The sequence below is a fragment of the Lagenorhynchus albirostris genome, chromosome 21 (assembly GCF_949774975.1).
Source record: "Lagenorhynchus albirostris chromosome 21, mLagAlb1.1, whole genome shotgun sequence".
NCBI lineage: Eukaryota > Metazoa > Chordata > Mammalia > Artiodactyla > Delphinidae > Lagenorhynchus > Lagenorhynchus albirostris.
The window spans coordinates 18245114-18263689 of record NC_083115.1 but is presented as its reverse complement, the minus strand read 5'-3'; the positions used below and the strand labels follow the sequence as shown (position 1 = coordinate 18263689).

Here is an 18576-nt window from a genome sequence, read left to right as displayed (position 1 = left end):
TCAAGTGGAGGAGTTGGAATCTGATGGTAAATTAAATAAGCTGTCATTGCTGTGTAAAATATTTGTTTCTGTTATTTGATATTTAGTATGACATTGACCAGAGGGCTCTTAAAATTGAACATTTTGTGATATATTATTTATCTCTTTAATGAGTTCTGTACATTATTTATCCACAGATAGATTTTAACCATGGCTAGAGCAGAAACCCTGCCTTTTATGCTTCTTTATATCCCAGATGCCTTGTAGAGTTCATTTATTTTGATGTTCATTAATTTGGTCTTTGAAGACGGTTTTCTGCAGTACCTAGTTTTAACCTGTAGGTGGCGAGAGAACTTAAAGGTAAAACCTTCAGTGACCACTATACTATTATAACTGAATTTAAGATTGTTTTTATTATGTGATTTTTGATACACTCAAGAAAATGTATGACATTTATGTAAATTATAAAGTACAATAAGAAAAGAAACACTCAAGAATCCACTTCCTAACCTAAAACATAGAAAATAATCAGTATATTTAAGGACCCCTCTGCTTTCCACCAAACTCATTCCCCTTCTTTGCAGTCATAAGTACTATCTTGAATGATATCAGTGTTATAATTCCTTCATTTTCCTTGTGTAACTATATGTATATATCCCTAAGTAGTATTTTTTTAGTCTTGCTTGTTTTCGTACTTCATATAAATGGTATCATACTGATTATATTCGTGCTTGATGTGCTTTTTGATTCCTCATTATGTTTCTGCAATTCATCCATGTTGATGGGTAGAAACACAGTCTGTTAAGAGCAGAATGTAAAATTAATTTTTGAATAATCCTACAACTGAATATAACTGATTTTATCTTTATGCTTTATCTTAGCTTGTGGGTAACTTGATGAACAAAGAGATTGATCATGTCACCCAGGGAACTAGTTGGAGACCTCTGGCCTAGTTCTTATACCTTTCGGTTAAATTTGAGCACTTCACTGCTCTGCCTTAATTTGGCCCAGAGTTTGTCAATCTTGACATGGTTGACCTGTAGGGCTGGATGATTCTTTGTGATGGGGGCTGTGCTGTGTGCTGCAGGAGCCCTGGCCTCTTGCAGCCTGTAGCCCGCTGCCTCCCTGGTGATGACAAGCAAAACTGTCCCTTGACATTGCCCAATAACCCCAGAGTCAGGGTGCGGTGGGCCGTGTGGCTTAAGGGCAGAATCACTCCCAGTTGAGAAACACTGTCTTGTCTTTGCATTGAGAAAACCGTGTTAATTATGATTTCTCTTATGTACCTCTTTTGCTCAAAAACCTGAACATATAAATAATTAAATCAATTAATTACTAGGTAATTATATCAACTAGTTATATCAAATCCTCATGCATAAGTAATGTTTCAAGGCTCTTCTTACCTTCTTCCGTTTCCCCCATATCTAATTACTACGACAGCTCTCATTACTGCCTAGTTCAGACTCTTTATTACTAGATTCCAAAATACCTAATTGCTGCTCTCAGCATACAATATTAATGTTTACACCAGTCTGAACTGCTCTTTCCTTCATAACCAATTTATGGTCCTTTTCATTCAAAAATCACTCTTTCAATAAATGTAACCCTTGTGATTCTGACAATTCCATACATATTTGCAGGTCATCAATTATTTTTTTTAATTTTTTAATTTAATTTTATTTATTTTTTTATACAGCAGGTTCCTATTAGTTATCCATTTTATACATATTAGTGTGTACATGTCAATCCCAGTTCATCCCAGCACCACCCCTCCACCGCCACCACTTTCCCCCCTTGGTGTCCATAGGTTTGTTCTCTATATCTGTGTCTCTATTTCTGTCTGCAGGTCATCAGTCTTTACATGGCTTTCCAACTCTAGAGTTGTAATTACTATACACTTCTTCCTATATTTTCCTTGTCTATATTCTTGGGGGTCTGTGTGTTTTTACCCCACCTTCTCTATTCATTGTAAACCTGATCAGAGCTGCAGTAGTGCAGTCCTATGTGCAATGCTTGCTTCCCAGGAAAAAATCAAGTTGAAGGGTTTTTAAAAAGGTGTCCTGAGTAACAATAAAAAACTGGAAAGAAAATAATCTATATCTTTTCTCCTAGCTTCCCACCACCCCTACAATAGAAAGTCTTAAATATAACTAGATGTAGGTTGTTAATAATTAGAGAAATCAGGTAATTGGGTGGGAAGGTTCCAAAATTACAGAAATATAGACTGATAGGAATTTTGTTCTGTAATTCATATGAAAAATATTAAAAAGGTATCAAAAGTAATTTTCAGCTTTTACTTTCAAAACCCTGTTATTGAAACTAAAATTATATGAAATAAGAACAATTGCCATGGTTCTAAAGGAGTAATCTGGAGTAACTACAAAAGATGAACTCTGGGTCAGAAAAGGGTCTTTTCTCACATAAATAAGGAGATCTGCAGGTCTAGATTTGGTATATGCATGAAAATAAGGGTGGGCTAATGAAGGAATATCCAACATGATTGGCGTTACATTGAGCCATATTAAATTCACTGCATTATATAGTGAGGTACAGCTGTATATGCTATGATTTTTGCCCTTTTACCATAAAAAGGCTTCCCACACTGCATTTCTCCTTCCATAAGAAAGATTCTAAGGTCAGGGAGAACTGGCAAAACATGTGTGAACTCAAATTAACCAGGTAAAAGAGGTTAGAATGTTCTTTCTTTACCAAAAGAGGACTAAATGTCCAGAGTTAAAAACTGGGAGATATTGAATGGACAGACAATCTAATCTAGAGAAGGAAAAAAATAGAACCCTGACAATAGGTGCAGCAGAATGGTGTAGAGCAGGGGTTGATAAACTTTTCCTGTAAAAGGCCAGATATTAAATATTTTAGGTACTGTGGGCCATATGGTCCCACTACTCAATGATTGTAGAGTGCAAGCAGCCAGGTAATGAATGAGCATGGCTGTGTTCCAATATAACATTGTTTTTGGACGCTGAAATTTAAATTTTATATAATTTTCACGTCACAAAATATTAATCCGCTTCTAATTTTTTTCAACCATTTAAAAATATTAAAATAGACAGTGGGCCCAGTTTAACCCAGGGGCCATAGTGTGCTGACCCCTAAGAGAGCACTGAACATTTAAAGTTTTTAGATAATTAATGATAGATCAAGGGAGAAATTAACAATGAAAAAAATGCAGTTTTACTACTTTGCAGGATGGTCATTATACAAGGAATCTTTTGAACTAATTAAGAGAGGGAGAATATCAAGCAAATGCAACTGAACAATATTTGTAGGTATTAGCTTGTTCCATTTTCTGATATATTTTCTTTTCCCCCATTCAGACTAGTTATAGGCATGCATTGCCTCCATGAAGGATGATCCCAGGCAGTCACACCAGCAACAAAAGATAAAAATTTCAGACATGAGAAAAAAAGATTAAAATCAGAGCAGTTTCCACGCCTTACAATTTGTGAAAAGAGGAAGACTTGATGGGAAATCAAAAGAATTTGATGCTTTCCCTTGCATCTCTGAAAAGGAAGAGGAGGAAGGTTTAGCAGCAGCCTGTGTGGACTGCTGACTGAGGAGAACTAAGAGGGGCCAGTATCTGTGGCAGGAATAGAGGGTTCTCGTGGCACAGCGCAGACCTCGCCTACCACAAGCCCCGAAGTCAGTGCAAGAGAGATTAGGTTTCTTCAAGCCCAGAGAATATAGTCTTGAAATCCAATTAGGAAAACAAGAGTCACATTTATCTTTCACGTGTAAGTTTGTGGCATAAGAAATATACCCACTTTACTTACATAGTTCAAATGTCAGCTACCTGAATATTCCCAAGCGCCCGAAGTTGTTGGGATAATCACATCTCCGTCGCGAGGACAGCAGGAAATCTGATCTCATTTGCCGACATCTTCTAGGATCCTTGGAGCTAATGTTTTTCTGTTATTTTTTGCTTTTGCTGATTTCTTGATTTCTCTCAAGTCTAGCCTCTTTGGGCTGTTCTTTTTCTTCATCCCACATCATTCCCAAGGCAGAACATGGCCTCTTACCCTTTATTTTCTCAAAATACCATGGACACAAGGCACCTCTCTGTGGTAGCTTTTCACTGAGGATTTGGTGTTAACAGTGCAAGGGGGTGAGGAGAAAGAGGACTTCGTGCTGCAGCAAACATCTTAAAAGTGAATATTCGACACCCCTGTTGTTTAAAGATCTTTGGCCATAGCCTGGAATTTCTCACTGGCTGCCTCCTGCCAACTTTCTGTCGTCTTGATGGATTCTTCACATTCTGCTGCCCATTCCTATCTCACTCACTCCTGCCTTTTCACCCTCTTCCTCTTGGGTTATCCATGGAAACTCCAAATTCTTCATTAATTATTTGTTATCAGAACAGTGTTTTTCCCTTGGTCTTGCTTCTAGCCTGTCCCAGCTAGACCTACTATTAAGATAAACAATGTTCTTCCTCTGCTACATGAGTTAGTGTGACCCATTTCCTCAGCATGAAGTTCTAAGAAAGTTATGTCTTCTCTGAATGCTAAAATTAATTGCATATGATTCTTAACTATCCTGATTAGCAGATATTGTAACAAGAAACATTTCCCTCCATTTCCCTGACATCCCCTCCCTTAATATTCAAGAATGGAATGGGGGATGCTTAACTCAGTTCTTAGGAGCCAGTCTTTTTTTTTTTTTTTTTTTTCCGGTACGCGAGCCTCTCACTGTTGTGGCCTCTCCCGTTGCGGAGCACAGACTCCGGACACGCAGGCTCAGCGGCCATGGCTCACGGGCCCAGCCGCTCCGCGGCATGTAGGATCTTCCCGGACCGGGGCACGAACTCACGTCCCCTGCATCGGCAGGCGGACTCCCAACCACTGCACCACCAGGGAAGCCCAGGAGCCAGTCTTTAGTCCAAACACATAGTGGAGAGAGAAGGGTAGACTGCCTAATTTTCAAGATGGGTCCCACTTTTTGTCCTTTGTCCCACTGCCCTCATCTTATCACTTTTGAAAACATTCCCGTATGATCTGAGGGCATCATTATCCTCTGCAGCAGTGATTCCACTTCTGGTCTCTTAGAAGCTTTTCATGGAGTGTGGGGCATTGGGAAGATGTGGAAACAAGGATTCTCCTTATAATGTTTTGCTCCAGGTTTAGGTTGCCCTGAGCTGTCACTGACTCAGGCTTTTTGCCTCTGATTCGCACAGATGCCCGCACAGGCTGTAATGATGTTCTAAGGCTGGGCGACCCCACTACCTTCGTGTAAAGCTAGTAAAGCACTACAGCAAGTGGATGAGAACATGCTTCTGAGACCAGACTATTTCAAGTCAAACCCTGGCATATGTGACCTTCAGTAAGTTACTTGCTCTTTTTATGTCTCTCTTGTCTCACTGACAAAATGGGAGTAAAAATAAGAATGCATATCTCAAAGGGCTGTTATGAGGATTAAATGAATTAATACACAGAAAATGTTCAGAGAGTACTGGCTCACAGTAAGTGATATATAAATGTTTACATTTATTATACTTACAAAGGAGGCTCTGTGCTGATGCTGACTTAGGCCTCCAAGTTTTCAGGATCCATTCCTGCATCACATTTTAGCAGAGGTTTCAAAGCACTCACAGTACACCACTTTGGCTGAGTCACAGTGGCTTTAACCGTGGGGACTACTTGACTACCAGTGGATACTGACACCAAGGTTAGATCACCACAGGAAAGAAATTGGATTTTATCTTGTTGATTATGGAGGGCCACTTGAGCCTTATTAAACAGAGGAGTGATGTGATCACATTTGTTTTTATACAGATAACTTTTTTTTTAACTGTGTAAGAGATGGTCACCATGGGAAGGAAACTGGAAGTAGATTGATCAAAGAGGAGGTACCAATAGATTATGCTAAGGTGTTGAGGACACAAATTAAGATTGCAGTGGCAATGAGGTTGTGACAATGGGGCTGATGAAGAAAGTTTGGTATTTAGGAAGTAGATTCAATAGGACTTATTGACTAATGAAATGAAGGATGAGGGAGAGGAATGATGTCTGATAATGCCAGGATTTTGAACTGAATGAGTGAATAAATAGGGGTTTTTCCAACTCATTGTGTTCTCCCAAAGGCAAGCCTTTTCCTCCAGGGAAAAGGAAGAGGAAGAGACTGTAATGAGTTGACTGTTGGCCAAACACAGAGTTACAGAGAGAAGTGAAAGCTGGCATTAGATATTTGGGAGTTGGTACACACTAACATTCAGTGGACTAGAGAGGAAGAATACTCTATTAAGAAAAGATGAAACACTTGGAGGACACCCAGAGAACTAAGAGGGAGGTGTTTTAGGAAAGCCCACTGAAGAATAAGTTTTGAAGAAGAAGGAGCATTCTGAGAAATCAGTAAGAAACTGCTCTGAGGAGACTTGTGACCTAATTGTGAGCAGCTGCAGCGAAGTGAACGGATCAGAAGTCACTGGCTCTGGTTGAGGGGTTAATAGGAAGGGAGACCATGGAGTCAGTGAGTGTAGATCGCCCTTTTTACAAAGCGTGGCTGGAAGGGAGAGAGAACAATGAGAGGGTAGCCAGAGGCAGGAACAAGGGAGATTTTAATTTTCTAGAGTTTAAAAGAATTGAGCTTGTCTCTAGGATGAAAGGGGGACAAGACTATGGGTAGAGCGGGTGATGTTAAAAGTAAGAAGGGGAAAGATAATTAAAAGAGTACAGTTCTAGACAAGAAAGAAGAGGCTGGGATTCAGAGCATAGGTAGAAGGAATAGACTAAAACAAGAGGAGCCAGTACCTACAGAGGCAACCCTCAAGCAATGAGGGGCTGGAGTTACTAGATATATACCCCAGGTTTCTTGCCACATGAAGGGAAATTCTGATGTGGGTCTCTCCGAGGGTCCATCAGGTTTGTGTGTTTTTTTAATAAATGTATTTATTTTACTTATCTGTTTTTGGCTGCATTGGTTCTTTGTTGCTGTGCGCAGGCTTTCTCTAGTTGCGGTGAGCGGAGGCTATTCTTCGTTGTGGTGCGCAGGCTTCTCATTGTGGTGGCTTCTCTTGTTGCGGAGCACGGGCTCTAGGCGCGTGGGCTTCATTAGTTGTGGCACGTGGGCTCAGTAATTGTGGCTCGTGGGCTCTGGGGCGCAGGCTCAGTAGTTGTGCAGGGCTTAGTTGCTCTGTGGCACGTGGGATCTTCCCAGACCAGGGCTCGAACCCGTGTCCCTGCATTGGCAGGTGGATTCTTAACTACTGCACCACCAGGGAAGCCCTGGTCCAGCATGTTTGTGCCCCATTTGCCTAGGGCTGTAACCCACTCACTAGGCACCCTTTATTGGCTTTCCTCCCTGATCCATCTCACTACTCCCTCACTTATGATTCCTGGAATCACCCCCCAAGTAAACTACTTGCATCCAAATCTTTGTCTCAGGCTTTGCTTTGGGGGACCCCAATTTAAATAGATTTTGAGTTAGAACATTATCCCAGGCTTTCTAATTCCAAGTCTTGGGTTTTTCCAGCCAAATCATACTTTGTCACTTTTATTAACCTTTTTGCAAACTGGGTACATGGCATTGCCCAAATACAAGTTGTGCTTTTTGCTTCTTTTTCTTTGTCCATGTCCATGTATCTTCCGATGAGTAGCCTAGGATAAGGATCTTCTAAAGAAAGATGTGTAAAAGCAGTAAAAGCTAACTGCCAACTTGTGTTATTATCCTTCACTTCCATTGTTTCTGAATCCGATCCTTCATTTTTTTGAGATGATAGGTAGATAGATAGATAGGTACTGTTCATCTGTGTCTAAAGTTACATCTACATTTTCATCTACAAAGTCATCATATATATGTATTATTTATATATATATATGCATTTAAAAAATAGATACAGGCCAGAGCAGGACAGGAATTTGAGAGATGAGTAGGGGCAAGAGGATAGTAATGTATCAGAGTTCCTGGTTGGTTTCTGACACTAATTTGGGCAGAAGTGAATTTATTGAAATTTACTGGAGAATGCGGGATTCACAGAATCAGAAGTCGTCTGGGACCATCAGGCTTCAGGATGAACAAGCATTAAGAGAGCTCTGGAAAGCCAAGAAACAGAAAGCAAGGGGCAGAGCACCTGTGTCATAGCCTGTACCATCTGGCCAGCGTGCTGCTGCCTCTGCTCTTCTAGGTTGCGTGACCTCCTTGTGTCTCTCCTTAAATGTGCAGATGCTGGAGAAATTGTCTAATTCCTGCAGCCCACTGTCCTTTGGCTCCTGCGGTGGAAGTGCAGAATTATTTTCCCCAAAAGTTACGGAGAAGCCCCAGACAGAAATAGAGATGCTGTTAGGAGGAATAGAAGCTGGGAGGCAAAAGAATAACATGTCAACTGCAAATCTCATCAGTTAACCAGACAGGGCTGTTGTCTAGGGCTGCCTGTTGACTATGGATGACACAGACCTGGTCATTGATAAATGAATAACCATGAAGATCTTATGATCTAGGATGCATAATGTTCTTTGGCTATAATATGTATAATGTAATGTTTAAAGGACAAACTGAAAAAAATGGGAATAAATCTAAATAGGTGTTAGCAGTGGAATGAAAACATGCTAAATGAAATTGCCTCAGAATAGGAAAATAATTATTGGCATTTTCTCTGTTCTGAACTACAGGTCAGAGTTGGCTATCACAGATCCTCTGAGAAAGATTTCTGCAGACTTAATGAACAGCATGGGCAAAGGCACAGAAACAGAAAGTACAACTTGTATTTGGGAAATGGCATATATCCAATTTGGCTGGGGCGGAGAGAACATGAGATTGTTCAGATTTTGTGTGTGTGTGTGTGGCCTTTTATACTGTTGAAAGCTGAACAATCCTTTTAAAGACACTTACCTGTTTTGCAAACCTGCTTTTAATCCTCATGTAGTTTGCATGATCAAATACTCAAAATCTGACTCTGAATCTCACCAATTGAAATTCATAGCTCATATTTTGGCCTCTTGTTTTCTTTTATCCTTTAGTAGTCATGGAGAGCGATTAAAAGGAATGTGACATATTGTATACCAGTGTTCATAATAGCATTATTCACAATAGCCAAGAGGTGGAAACAAGCCAAATATCCATCAACAGATGAATAAACAAAATGCATTATATACATACAATGCAATATTATTCATTCTTAAAAAGGAAGGAAATTCTGACACATGCTACAGCACGGATGAATCTTGAAGACATTGTGCTAAGTAAAATAAGCCAGACACAAAAGGACATATAGTGAATGATTCTTTTTATTTGAGATACCTAGTGTAGTCAAATTCATAGAGACAGAGATTAGAGTGTGGTTGCCATTGTTTGGGGGAAGAAAATAACAGGAGTGATTGTTTAACGTGTGTAGCATTTCAGTTTGGGAAGATGAAAAATTCTGGAGATGGTTGGTGGTGATGGTTGCACCACAATGTGAATGTACTTAATGCCACTGAATTATACACTTAAAATGGTTAATATTATGCTATGTGTATTTTATCACAATTTTTTTAAAGGCATCTAACAGTCTTTCAGTGTCACAAAAAAGACACAACAATAGACAGTGTCTTGGGTATCTAGACTCTGCTCTCCTCCACCAAGTGAATGAATAATGCCTGTGATTGTATCCACAGATGTAAGGAAATGGTGACACACCACCTCCAGATCAGCCCTTCAAGGGAGAATTTGTTGCCCTGTTGCCATCAGGGCAACAGGTGTGCCATCAGCCCCTTTAGGAGCTCCCTCAGTTATAGAGAGCCACCTCTGGCCAAGGTCTCTCCCCTCCCTGGGCAGCCCACGTGTAATGTCCCATCAAGCTGGGAGTAAGGTCCAGCCATTTTGGCCAAAGCAGGATACCTCTGATGGGCTATATTAGCTCAAAACTCTGCATAGGTTCTCCCTTTGCCCAAACCTGCTCCCTTCCACGGGGTGGATCACAGGCCACTCCCTCATAAACATCCCGAGAACAAAACTTTTTAGCTTCCTGGAGAATATAATCTGAATGGACAGACTTAGTTCCTTTAAAATCAGCAAGAGGAAAAAAGTGTTACCTACAGAGGAACAAGGATGCTAGCAGATTTCTTGCTGGAAATGATGCACGTGAGAAAACAGTGGAGTAACCAGAATGCTATATGCAGAAACTAAGGCAAAAATACCTTCAGGTATACAAAAACAGAAAAAAATCAATCACCAGAATGTCCACACTACAGAAAAAGTAGTTTGAGAAAATTCATTGAACTATATGCTAATGATTTGTGTATTTTTCCTGTGTGTACCTGTGTGTATTTTTTGCTTTGATCAATAGTTTATGCTTTAAAAAAAAAAGAAGCAAGAATAGTTTACATTTATCATGTTATGACTGTGGGCAGCTTTCTTCTCTACAATCTGGCCCCTCCAGTCCTGGCTGCCTTAGTAACTCCCTGATGCTTTCATACAGGTCGTCTTTTTCATTTTGCCTAACTTTTCAAGTTTTTCTTGGTAGCAATTTTGTTCTGCTACAAGCACTTACATTATTAAAGCAGAAGTTTCTGTTACTTTTCTTTATTGCAATGTAAAATTCTCATTCTGCTACAAGAGTGAGTGAGTTTGGCAATGTTAGAAAATGATTTTAGGAGCAAGGTATTGTCTCCAGATTCACCTCTTCCCCATCTCACAAATAATTCTAGATTATTAAAAATCACTTTTTTCCTTTCCTAAATTAGCAATGTATATGAAACCATTAATTATTTGTGTGTGTATTATTGCTGCCTCACTCTCTATAGATCAAACTCAACAGTCCTAATCTTGTTTCAAGACAATAGGAAACTAGAATTTATTGCATGACTTCTGTGTATTAGGCCTGATAGTAAGTAATACTTCATGTAAGATGCCAACTTGATGTAAGTTACCAAGTTTGAATCTTTTATTATATGCTATCACAGATAAGGAATTTTATTGTTCCATGAACAATAAATATTTTTGAGCCTCTATTGTATGGTACGTATATGCTAGGTGCTATGGATATAGAAGCAAGAAAAGAGTCCCTGATCTCTGTTTAATGACGAGAGAAACTCCAGTACACAATATAGTGATGTGTGATATAAGAGAGTAAACACATAGGAAAACATGTAGCCTAGGTGGATGGGCTTAGGGGAAGGGCAAGTGGCCAGGGAAGGCCTATTTCATTCATAGAGGGTACAGAGGGATTATTGGAATATTGGAATAGACAAATAAAGGAAAAGAGGACTGGAATACACACACACACATACATATGTATACATATGTATACACACACATATATCAACCATGTATATATATACATATATATATATATATGGCAGCAATAACAAAAGAGCACATGTAATGTGGTTGAGTCATTGGTGAAAATAGTCGTCACAGGAGATGAGATATTAGGCTTGCCAGGCATCTTTATTGAACCAGAAGATATTCTAGTAAACTGGATGGATCCCCCTTTCTTCATTCTTTAAGTTTCCTGATTGGCTAATAGGAAAATGGTACATACTGGGAGCCTTCTTTATTTACAGAAGTTCCCCAAGTAGTCATGTTTGGTAAGAATCTCTACCCCTGAATCTATCATCTGTGGGCAAGAGAGCAGGCATATAGCCCCGATGTGTGGGTGCTGTATGTCTAGGTGTACGCTGATATATAAGTGACTAGGCTAATTGGATTCTCTCTCCCGGGGCTGTGGAATTTGTATGGAAAGACACAGGGGCTAAACTTCCACTGAAATTAAATCATTTTAAGGGTGCACACTACAGAACAGATCCAAGAACTCTTGCTGAGCATTTTGGGGCAGTGCATGTTCTGTCTTCCTCAGCTTTTTTGTGGCAGTCTGTTATTGATTCTGTTACTTACCTTAGTATCCCTGTAATAAATTCATTTGTTTATTTTTGCTCAAGATGACTGGATAAATTTATTTCTTTAGCTTATAAGCAAAAACAAAAAGTGGATTACTCTGAGATTAGGCTTTAATATTTCATAATCTTTGATTGCTAGAGGTAGGGACAAAAAGTCTAAAAGTTCTAGAATTTTCCCTCAATATTTCTAAGGAGGAAACGGGAAAACACTTCAATCTTAGAGAATCACTTTGGTGTGTATTCTTGGTCATGCACATGTATGGACATCTATTCTTTGTTTTCGAGGTAATCCTAGTTATTGGTAAAGTCATCCACATGCAAATGTAAAATTTTTAAATGTAAATTTTAGAAGTTTAATATGCCAGCTTCTGGTCTCAAATGCACATGCAGAAAAATAAATTCATTGTAATGAAACTTATGCAGGCTAACCAAACAATGAATCAGAATGTGAGTGTAATTGTGCACAAGAAAACTTTTTTTTCTCAGCATTATGTAGTTCTTTTGAAGCGAAAGTAAGAAACTATATCTCAAAATTTCCTGGGGGTCCAGTGGTTAGGACTTGCTTCGACTGCCAGTGGCACGGGTTCGATCCCCGGTCCAGGAAATAAGGTCTCGCAAGCTGTGCGGCCAAAAAAATTAAATGAACTGTCTTAGAGCATTATATTTAGGATGTCTTATTTTTTTCTAAGAAATAAAAAATATTAAAAGCTGAATGAAAAATAAGGACAAATTTTATTTTTTAAATTTTATTTATTGATTGATTGATTTTTGGCTGCATTGGGTCTTTGTTGCTGTGTGCAGGCTTTCTCTAGTTGCAGCCAGCCGGGGCTACACTTCGTTGCGGTGGGCTTCTTATTGCTGTGGCTTCTCTTGTTGCAGAGCATGGGCTCTAAGTGCGTGGGCTTCAGTAGTTGCAGCACGTGGGCTCAGTAGTTGTGGCTCGCGGGCTCTAGAGCGCAGGCTCGGTAGTTGTGGCACAGGGGTTAGTTGCTCCGCGGCATGTGGGATCTTCCCGGACCAGGGATCGAACCCGTGTCCCCTGCATCGGCAGGCGGACTCTCAACCACTGCGCCACCAGGGAAGCCCCCAAGGACAAATTTTAAATTCAAATGTACAAATACACTTCTGTCAATAACATGTTTTTAAATTTTCTGCTAGTGTCCAGAAATTTTGTCAGGATAGCTAACAACTCTGGGAATTCTACTTTTAGTTGTGGTCATAAAAGTATGAATCATCGTGTGTTTTCCAATTAGTTGGATGATGTTTTAAGAGGAGATAATATTTTAAGAATCTAAAAACTGGAGGAAAAAAGCTCACGTAGAAACAGGATTTAGGTACCTGAATGAAAAAGATGTATAGCAAATTTATCAAAGAAAGCAGAGAAGTCATACTGGGGAGTAGAGCGAAAGCAGACGCTTGTGTTACCGCCCATCTTCCTTGGGTCTAAAGGCATATTTTAAAATGTGGTTTTACTTAACATGAGCTCTTGTTTTCTTTTTTCTCCACATATTTTTACACAATATAGCTGAATTTCTTCTTCATGTATTTAGTGTAAAAAAATCTGTTTTCTATTAGAATTTAACATTTATTTGGTTGCAATTGTTTTTTTTTAATGATGTGATCTTATGGGGAGATTCTTCTTTAATAAGAAAGATGTTATTCTTCAGAAGCATAAAATATATGCAATTCTGAAGTCCTTGCATACACATCGAAAGAAAAACAAACATTCCTTGCCCAGAGCTCTTTTTATTCTTTACAGGGAAAATATATTGAATAAGAAAACATCTTTTGCACTTTGCCCTGTTAGGCAACTAATTCAGAGTTGGTTAGATACCAGAGGGAAAAAATTTCAGATAAGCAAGAAACCTCTGAAAAGAAGAGTACTAAATAAGCATTTCATTTTATCTTAACTGGTAAGCAGGGGAGGATACAGGTTTTGTGAGACCTGAAGCTATACATTTTGGGCGATCTGTCCAATGTCTATTAAGATTACTTTTTACGTGCTTTATGTAGCCGGCCAAGAGGGCCAGTGAGTCCTCCAGGAAACAACAGTGCATTTGAAAAATTCCTTCTCTGGCATTCGGTTTTCCTGTTTTGGATCCTGTATATAACAGAGTTCAATCAGAGAAGCAGAGCCTCTAGGATATATAAGGAATGACCTTAGGCTATTGTGTGTCTCTCAAAGGCCCTTTTCTTAAGATAAGATGCCGGAGGAGTTCGAAGGATGGAGGGTAGGTGAGTGAAAAGGGTAGATGGCTGTAAGTAAGGGAAGCAGGAGCTGGAGCCCATGAGGACGGACTGCAAGCTCTGTCAGTTCTTGTTGCCTCTGACCTGGCTGTTGTGGCTTTCCTGTAGAAGCTGAAGCCATTGTCATGTGCTGAAGGAAGATCCAGGGGAGGCGGGGCAGCTGCAGGCCTGGCAGAGATCTTATGCCAGCGAGATGAGCCAACAGATAGGCAACAGCATGTGAGAGCTAAAAAGCCTGCCGCTTCATTTCTGCCCTCCAAATCGCCCACAAGAATCCCAACTCTGGCAAGGGAAAGGGCTTTCCGGGAAATGAACCCTTTTTCTTGGTTCCTTTTCCTTGTCTTCTGATGTATCGATCTTCATTCGCCCTTATTTTTCTAGATCGTATTGTCAGACTCTTTCTCAGAAAGGCTATGTTAAGGTAGTTTTTTGTTTGCTGTTTTCGTTTTTGTTTTTTTAGTTCTTGCACGTCTGAAATGGCTTTATTCACATTTCACACTTGATTGCTAGCTTGGCAGTGTAGAGTCCTGATTTGGAAAATATAAATTCCCTCAGAACTTTTAAGGCATTCTTTCTGTGGAGAAGTATGATGCCATTCTGAGTCTCAGTACTTTTTATGTGATTTCACTTCTGAAAGCTTTGTGCAGCTTTTCACTAACACTGCTATTCAAAATTTTATCATGATTTGCCCAAGGGGTGGGTGTTTTTTGTCTTGTTTTTAAAGGTCATTGTGCTGGACACTAAATAAACTCAACTTCAACTCTTTCAGTTCTGGGAATTATTTTTCTATTGTTTCTTTGTTAATTCACTCTCCATTTTGTTCTGTCTCCTCTTTGAAAGTTCTGTTAGGTACATGCTTGACTTCCTAAAATTATACCTCTAATTTTCTTATCTTTTCTCTCCTATTTTATTCTACTTTCTGGGAGGTTTCCTTGAATATATATTCTAATCCACTCAGTGAAGTTTGTTTAATTTTGATGATTTCATTTAATTTCTTTGAGCTTTTTGTGTTAATTGTTCCTTTTTAAATAAAAATAACAGCATTCCATTATTGTTTCTTACTTTTCTGATAATACTAAATATAGTTTGGAAGTTTTCTTCTTCAGACATCTCCCATCTTAAAAAATAAAACAAAACCTTTTCTTTACTTCCCATTATAGCAGTTGCACTTCTTTTTAGCTATGTCCAATTTATCCCCTCCCATTCTCTCTTAAACTCACTCTGACCAGGCTTTCACTCCACCATTCCACTGAAACTGACCTTGTCACAGTCTCCAAGGACCTTCATGTTTCTTCATCCAAGGATCAGTTCTCAGTCCTCCTGTTACTTTATCTGCTAGACACATGAATGACTCCCTTTTCCTTGAAGCATCTTCTCACCTGGTTCCTAGGATGTCGCTCATTCCTGGTTTTCCTCCTACCCCACTGACAACTCCTTTCTACTATTCTTGCTCTTTGTGCCTCATCTCCCCAGCTTCTTAACATTGGTTTACCCCAGGGCTTGGTATTTTTACCTCTTCCCTTCTGAATCTGTACTACATCCTTGCTGTCCTCATTCTTATAACTTTAAATACCATTCTTTATGGTACTGACTTTAAAATATATATTTTCCCCTAACTGTAGACTCTGTAATCCAACTGCCTTCTTCACATTTTCCTTGCATGTTTAACAGTCATCTCAAACTTACCGTTTCCAAAATAGAGTTCTTCATCTCTCCTCCTTGCTCCAAATTGTTATTCTTTCATTCTTCCCCACCTCAGCTTATTGACATGTCCATCTTTCAGGTTGCTAAGACCAAAAACCTTGAAGTCATCTTTGACTTCTTTTTTTCTCTCACAACTCTCATTCAATCTGTCAGGAAATCATTCTTCTACTTTGAAATTATATCCATTCCTCTTCACCTCCACTATTAGCATCCTGTTCTGACCTGCCATCATTTCTTGCCTGGAGTATTCCTCTAGTCTCTTACCGGTCTCTCTACCTCCACTCTTGTGCCCCCCAATGTAGGTCACATTGTATTATTTCTTGGTTCAAAAATACCTCAGTGGCTTGCCCATCACTCAGAGTAAAAGTCCCATTCCTTTCAACAGACTAGTAGTCTGTCTGTAATCTGATCTCTGTTATCTCTCTGAACACATCGACTGCTTGCTTCCTAGCTATTCCTCAGACATTCAGACACACTTCAGCCTCATAGCCTTTGCACTAGCTAGTCTCTCTGCCTGGACTTCTTCCTTCCTCCCTCTGTCCCCAGATATCCCCATGATTTACTTTCTTCTCTCCTTCAAGTCTTTGCTCAAATGTCGTCTCAATAAAGCCTTCCCTGGCCCAGTCTATCTAAATTTGCCTCTCTTTCCCCCACCCACTCACTAAGCCTCTCCACTGACTTATTTTTCTTCACAGTATATGGCAGACATCACTTTCTAACAAATCTATTTATTTATTTCATTTAATGTTTACTTCCACCTTTCTGCTAGAATGTAAGCTCTATGAGGGCAGAGACTTTTGTCTGTTTTGTTCATTACGGTTTCCCCAGCATCTAGAACACTGCCTGGCCCCCAGTATTCTGTATTCACTGGGTTCCATTTTTATTTTTTTCTCCCCTTGTTTTTATCTCTGTTTTTCATACTGGAGACATTCTTCAAATGTCTGGTGACCCTTGGTTATCTCTATGTAAGGCACCGACAAAGCTAACAGAAAGCTAGCTTAATGTTCATGGGTAGAGTTTGTGGACTGGTGAGATTCAATATATGCTTAGGTGGTGAACTGGCATATCTGTGCAGGTTGCATTATATTTTAGCATCCTTAATTTTTTTTCCTGTGGGGCCCTTCCATTTCTCCCGAGAAGAACCCTGTCTCTTGCTAGGAAATACAAACCTGCCTGACAGCAATCTTGTTTGAAAGAGGTGCCTGGTTGTACTTTTTCTATACATGCTTTATTTTAACTTCTCTGTTTGTGGCTCCTACCTTTCAACATTCCTGCTATCCTCAAATGAAAATAAGGTCCAGATCAAATTCTTTTAGGAATAAAAAATGGGCAAGTGGTAGGTAATATATGAATAAAGAGGGTAGGAGTTACATGGGCTGGGGAGGAGGCTATAGGGTCCAGCTACACTTTTTATATTATTTTACCAATCCCCTTATTTTCAGCCTTGACAGTCACTCTTGAATTTTGTGGTTCCTCTAAAATCTCTTCCAGTAAGTTGTTGTAATCTCTTATCTCTTCACATATCATTCCTGTTTGCTTTGACATTGTAGGTTTATGCCTTTCTATTTCTTTGCTGTCATCTTAAAGGGATTTGAGGAGGAAGCACATTTTTAAATGTGTGGTCAATCCACCATATTTAACAAGAAGATTTTGGTGACAATTTTTTTGTTTAGCTAGGAGCAGGGCCATTATTTATCTTTGGAGAAAACTTTTCTTTTTCTTGGTGGGTGATACTTTAATGCGCTTTTATTATGCAAAATATAGCACAGATTATATTCTGAAATGGAAACTTTATGGGAAAAAAAGCAAAATTTTTCTGCATAATCTATAAATTGTATCTTAATTGTAGGTATAGAACCAGTAGTGGTTAGTACTTTATTGGCTGGGGATGTAGAAATTTTTTCCCTTCTTATAAAGCAAGAGAGGAATTAAGGGTAGGATATGACCAAGGACATTCTCTACATGGAGGATTATGTAATTCCTTCAACATGTCAATAGTTTGGGTCCATTGATAAGGGGAGAGATGGCCCATGGGGGACCTCTATGGAGAAGAGAATACTCATAGCTAAAATTCCTGTTTACATTTTCCTTCTCTGCATTGTAATTTCTTTCCATTATCCCCAAAGTTTCAGAAGCTTTGCAAACTTCACAGCTTATCAAATGCTTTTGTTGGGGTTTCAGGGAAGGGGCTTGTGTCCAAGTCTAGATTAGGTTAGGGAAGGAGAAAGTGGCCTTTTCCTACAACCACCACTTACATTTTGAAATCTGCCTGGTAGTAACAGCAGCGTTTCAAGACCACCATGGTCCCAGAACTCTAGGAGTTGGCCAGGAACAGAGCAAAGCAACTAGATTTTTTAGGTAATAATATAGATTTTCCAACTGGATAATTACAGCAGCTTTGTGATTATCTGTTTTGAGCCCCAGAGGAACTATGAAAGGGATCCCTAATTCCACAGGACTCTTTACTGAAGTCTCAGTTCCAACCTAGTTTACTCATCCGTTACACATACTCACCAGCGTTGCCTAGTTATCCATGAACTTTCCTAACTTTGATATAAAATTTTAATCCTCTTTCATAATATGTTCTAGGAAGGTTTCTTGTAGATAATAATAAATAATCAAAAAAGAAGAATTTAAAAGTGGGAGTGGATCGTAGGGACCATTAGATCCAATAGCTTTTTTCACAGATGAGAAGACTGAGCTTCAGAGAGGAGCAATGACTTGCTCAGGAGCATATAATGAGCCATGACAGAGCTTGGAAATTAATGCAGTTCTCTCAGTCTTCAGTAAAACGCTTTTATTCCCTTGACCATACCATTCA

At 39.3% G+C, this 18576-nt stretch overlaps 1 protein-coding gene across 7 annotated transcripts in view; it reads left to right on the top strand.

The window, feature by feature from the left end:
- The window catches only part of FGL1 (fibrinogen like 1), a 56680-nt gene that overhangs the window by 2624 nt on the left and 35480 nt on the right, over positions 1–18576 (top strand). The window contains exon 1 of one of the 7 annotated variants that reach the window (XM_060136493.1): positions 5174–5313. The exons of 5 other annotated variants lie outside the window; for them this stretch is intronic. The gene's annotated coding sequence lies outside the window, so the exon portion shown is untranslated. Of the gene's footprint in view, positions 1–5173; positions 5314–18576 lie in introns of those variants that run through there. One more of the 7 variants, XM_060136495.1, reaches the window with a different exon arrangement.